This window comes from Rhynchophorus ferrugineus, unplaced genomic scaffold (genome assembly GCF_030347505.1).
Source record: "Rhynchophorus ferrugineus isolate W39M unplaced genomic scaffold, kcgeb_rfMv2 rfM1, whole genome shotgun sequence".
NCBI lineage: Eukaryota > Metazoa > Arthropoda > Insecta > Coleoptera > Curculionidae > Rhynchophorus > Rhynchophorus ferrugineus.
Genome location: NW_027472580.1, coordinates 68,284,475 through 68,290,474, shown reverse-complemented (window position 1 = coordinate 68,290,474; position 6,000 = coordinate 68,284,475). Strand labels below are relative to the sequence as shown.

The 6,000-nt window shown below is 29.4% G+C and overlaps 1 protein-coding gene across 1 annotated transcript in view; it reads left to right on the top strand.

Moving 5' to 3' along the window:
- Nucleotides 1-3,686: 3,686 nt before the first annotated feature.
- Gyc32E (Guanylyl cyclase at 32E) overlaps nucleotides 3,687-6,000 on the top strand; it is a 330,290-nt gene continuing 327,976 nt past the window's right edge. The window contains exon 1 of the mRNA XM_076419392.1: nucleotides 3,687-3,724. The gene's annotated coding sequence lies outside the window, so the exon portion shown is untranslated. The remainder of the gene's footprint in view (nucleotides 3,725-6,000) is intronic.

Here is a 6,000-nt window from a genome sequence, read left to right as displayed (position 1 = left end):
CTGTATAGTTAGTAGTCACTCTGTAAAGTAAGGGATGTGGTGATGAGTAATTATGACACTGCTAATTTAAGTGGCATATTTAAGTATATCGTGATATCAACTACTCGATCTCGTGACATAGATATGCAATTATATATCTACCATAGATACTATTGAATAAGACTATTTACATAAAATTGGATACCAAAAGAGTTTCTATACGTCCGAATGAATTAATAGTGAAGAAAGAAATTAACTGATTGTTCATTTGTGAATCGACGAATGTACATTGCGTGATTTTTTGAAAATATGACTACTGGATATGAAAAATGGATCATGTATGACAATAATGTTAGAAAAGGATCGTAGATTCCAAGATAAGCTTTATTAACCTTTTTGTTTATGTTGTTCGCCCAACATTAGTTGTTCGAACATATGTCATTACAAAACTACCATATTGGTGTAAAACTTAATTTAAAATTTCTTGTGAAAATTAATTGGTTCTAGAGAACTGCAATTGTTCTTTTAGAAAAACATTGGTAAAATGTTAACAATTAAACTGGCATATCATTGATTAACCATTTTAAATGTGTATGAATAACTCCGCCGTGAAAATAAAAAGAAAAAAACATAGCATATATTTTTCCCCAATCCAATATTATAAAAAAATAAAGAGTATTTTGACGAGGGTAGAAATAAAATTAATATGTGTCTTGCAGCTTTCTCTTATAAAAGCCTAAAAAGATCCAATATCTCCTTTGGAAAATATATTAGGCACCGGTATTTTGCACTGAAGTAGTTTGAAGAAAGATTTCCATCAATGAAAATGCACGATTTTTTCTTTTCAACATCTTTTTTCATTTGTGGAAATAATTTCTAAGTCATTCTTAGAGTATCATAGAAATGGTAGCTCTAGAACGAAAACTACGAAACAAATTGTAATAAAATAGAATACGTGAAAATAAATATAGGCTAAAGAACATAATGCAAAGGTTTAAAAGCGAAATATTGGAAATTAAAAGCGAATTCCTAAATAAGTAACTGCGAGGTCTAATAGATGAAAAGGAAATAGACAATTTGGAAACACTAAAAATACAATCCTAAAGAACCAATAAAAATCGAAAGCGATCAAATTTGTACAGTTCACCTACAAGAGAACTAGGGACAAATTGGGCATGCAATAATCAACAATAAACTGAAGCACTTGCCGCCGATTTAGAATAAATCAAATAAAAGTGAGCTTGAACATAATCTACTGATCAGCGAGTGTGGAAACTTTCCGAATAAAGTTGTTATGTCAAAAGATGTCTTCGAACATATAAAAAATGCCAACAATCCAAAGAAACGCGTTACGATTTTAATTGGATAAGTGCTAAAAAATCTACCAAGAAAGGTAATTATAAACCAGTACCAGTAATATCGAAAGTATTTGAGAAACTCATGTGAAAAAAGTTAAAACCAATTATAGAAAAAATTTAATACTTTGAGAAAGTCTAGCCTAAGGGACTATAGCATAAACTCCATAAAATATTACGGAAGCAATTCGTTCAACTCTTAAACTCCTACATCTTAGCCAGAATGTTTAAAATTAAACTAAAAGCTTACTTAACAATGAAAGAAACGAAAGCAGCTGTATCGCCAGGCAGTGTTTTGGTGTACTGGGGACCATAGTTTTACGCAAGTAAAAATATAATTGAGTTGGCCCAAACATGAAGAATAGAAATCAACGAGAGCAAATCTGTGCATATTGTATTCACTTACAACCAAACTGTTCATAACATATACATCAATAAATATGAATAGTAAACGTATTATGGTAGCATTATGGTAGTATTGGACTTTCAGATTCGGAAGAAATACTCCACTTCCATGTTAACAGCGAAGTGCTGCAACTCTTGGATAACTCCGAACTAGGATGCAGGCTCAAGAGAACTAAGCCATATGATCCTATATAGTAAAGGGTACTAAATGGAGAAAACACCGAATTAACTGCAACTAACTTTTATTTTATTAAATACTAAGAGCCAATCAGGCTGCCTAGATTAGTATCTAGATTTAAGTCACTGTAGAGACAAATTATAAGTTAGTCGCCACTGACTAGTACTAATCAACATTAAGGTATTAATGAACCGTAAAATCAATATCATTATAATCTGGTAATCAACTGATATAATAATTCTTCATTAAAAAACACTATTTCTAATATATGCCAATTCACTGAACTTATAATTTTAATTGTCATTCAGTTACTTGTAGCATATTTTTACTGCAACATTTGTACTATCTGATATAGTAATCTTAGTACTCGTGTGGATTAATCACAATAATTGCCAGACTATGGTACACTAGTGAAAGTTAAATTCCTGAAGACTCACATAGGAATTTTTAAGTTGACAGAATTGCAATATCTGAAAATGCAAACCATTAAGTATTTTTTTTATTTTTCCAAATTTAGCTATAACATATTTTCTCTATATTCTCTAAATTCAAACAGCGATGACGAGGTCATCGTTAGACGATTAAGTAACTGTAGTTTAGTAACTGATTATATTATGCAAATTGTATATGATGCTGTTTAACCATCTGTTAACCTAGTTAAGTCTAATGAATTTATACTCAGGGCCGATGGTTTTCGGTGCTACTGACTATTTCTCTGGCTTCCGATTCTTCCCATTAGAGGATTTGAGGGGGATTAATACCTCATTCTTAAACTCTGCTTTTTTTCCTCTCTCCATTTCATCCCCCCGGCCTGAATAAATTCATTCTTGAGGCTTTACTCGTTTGCATTTTGTTGATTGGTAAATTATCGTAGGTTCCACTAACTCACATTTCTTGTCGTTATATATAGATCTATAAAATTTATATGATGTAGTGAATAGAATATAATTATTAATAGTTTGCATTCCTTCAGCCTCGAGGCGTTGCAGAAAATTAAATTTAAATTTAAAATCATATTTCAAAGTTTCTTTTTTACCAACTAGAGTTAATCTGGACTGGACCTACCTGGCCTTTGAATTCCAGAAGACTTAATTGTAAACAGCCTGTTATCCTTGTCAGATTTTATAATTTACTATTTTCTAGAGTCATTTGCAATTACAATCAGGAATATAATATACCTCCATGATATAAATCGCAGTAGCAGGAGGACCGTCATGTCTCCTTAACAACTGCGACAACCAAACGTCCAAGCATTGTCAGCATATCAATTTATTTGCTTATCTTATTACAAATTGACGCCACAAAATCACTGTGATTTATCTAGTCGCCAGATGACGATATCGAAAGGGACAAGAACACGACATGCAAATTTAATATTTATTTACTAATAATTTTACTGGGATATATTGCTTCAGTAAATTGTGTGGTATATAAAACATAATAAATTTGCTCTAAAACAACGTCGCTGTTTTATGTTTACCCTTTTTGAATTAAATTATCGTTAATTTAATTTTAATGTTAACTAGGCTATTTTATATATGGAGTTGTTTTGAAATGTTTGTGTACGTTGTACGGCTCTATATTATTAATACGGCAATACTGGGACTGTTTACGTTCAGCTTCTTTCAGTCTGAAGTCTGAATGACGCCGAATTTCCGAAGCGGCCAACTGTTGATTCATGCGCATAGTTTCTGGTCCAGAAGTTTGAGAGTACATCTCAGTTTCGCTTTCATTGGTGAGCGCGCCGTAGTGGTTGTAACATCGTATCCCTTTAGTGTTTTGTGTGCAGTTAATTGAACGAGTCTAGGTAAGTAAAATACGTTTTTTAATGGATTGTTGATACATATGAAGTATTCTTCGAATTATACAAAATAAAAAACCATTATCATGAATGATAGGAAGTTATAATAAACGGTTTATCAGAATCATATATATTATGATTATGATTTTCTAATATAAGATTAAATATTTAAGTTCTTGAGAAACTATGTATTTCTTATTTATTTTAATATTTTTAAATATATTTAAATAAATATATTAATATGTTGTTATACATATATAGAACTAATATATTTACAACACAGCAAAATTTAGTTCACAGATGAACCTGAGCTCGCAATCGTAGTTAAATTTTCTAAACTAAAAATTAATAAACATTTTTATTAATGATTTCAAAAGTGTTTAAAAAGTTTTAATTCAGTTACAAATTTTAAAATTAGAGATTTCATATATAATGAGCTTGTATTACAAATCTACATATTATATTGATTTTATTCAAATTTTATATATATTTTTTAATAGAACATTAATTATACAAGTTAAAATTATACATTATTTATAATTATACTAGTATTTATCAGTATATGAAAGTAATTTTTGTTAAGGCAGACATTTATTATAGAGTAGTTATTAACATCTACGCTATTTCCCAATTATTTATATTTTTTTATTAGTTTTAAATTAAATTAACGCTAAGGTAAAATCTATTTAGAGTATAATATTTTACTAAATTTTTTACTGTAAAGTATCGGTCGAGAGAATGCACTATTTCACAGTATGATATATTTAATTACCTCAATAGAGCGTTAAATGACTGATTAATTTTTTTTATTAAGGTATAATAAGAAATAACAATTAAATGGCAACTGAAATTGGGATTTAATATAAACAAACGATAACTAAAAAGAACTAATTCTCTGAGAACTAGATATAATGGTGTCCTCCAAATGTGTTCATTAATTCTTAATCGGAATTAATCCTTCTCTGTTTATAATGGTTTGTTTGTTTACAGCACTTTTTATATATAAATTATAAAATTGTTTATATCTAAAACTACTTTATACTGAAGTTTTGTGAATATATATTTATTAGATAATTAATATATATTAATGTATATTATTATATATAGATAAGTTAAATGAATAATATTTCTAATTGCTCTAACGATCATTATAAAAGGTGTACCATAGTACTACATATTAAGATATATATTTTTTTTAAAATATATTTTGAAGTCTCCTTTTACTAACTATGGGTTTATCTGGACTGGGCTTAAAGTTTAACGTGGGCTCCGAACCACGATCCTCAGCATTAAGCCTACCGACTGGCGAGTGACTGACTTAGATATCATCCCAGACGACATCCGGTCTTACACAGCCTGGTTACTGGCGTGACTGGGATCATTTTCCTTGTCGAATTTTGCACTCTTGCCTAGAACATTCACAAATTTTAAACAGTCACAAACATAAATTTACGACCATGCCCCAGCACGATTCGAACCCGCGGCTATCGCAGCCGTAAGAGGACCGTCCCATCGCCTTTACCACTGCGCCACCAATCCGGTTAAGATATATTATTTAAATATTGAAATAGGCTCTTAGGTTTCAGGTGATGTTTTAAAAACTTTTATTTTATTTTAACCTAAAAGTAATGGACATTATTATTTTCAATTTTATAACAATCATTATTCTAATTAATTTAATTATATTGTATTCATGACAATAACGAGTGAAAAGCAGTTTCAGAAATGTCAACAGTAGTAACTATCGCTCGAGAGAAAGTGCTGCCTTGCGGTATTACAAATTGTATTGCTTTAATTGAGCAACATAAACTGTCAACATTTTGTTTTATTAAGGAATACTGAATTTATGAATATAATAAAGAATATATAATGGTTATTTTGTGTATAGGAGCTTTTAAAGGTTGAATTAGTAAATCTAATTTTATGCTGAATTTGTATGTATGTATATTATGTTATATATATTATATATAACAATTAAAGTATATTAATTTATATAATAATACATAGGTAAATAAACCCTATTTCTAAAACTTTTGTGATAATTGTGTGAAACAATAGAATATATTATGATATATTAATATATGATAAATTAAATGTTGAAGTATGAAATATTTTATATGCGTAGTATAAATATAAATTTAATACATATCACAAATTTTATTAAATACTTCTAAATACTTAAACATATTTTGGCACATAAACTTGAAGACCATTGCAAAATCGAACGCAAGTGTATCGGAATTTTTACAAACAGGTCAATTGAAAAGTCCCCGGCCGGACAC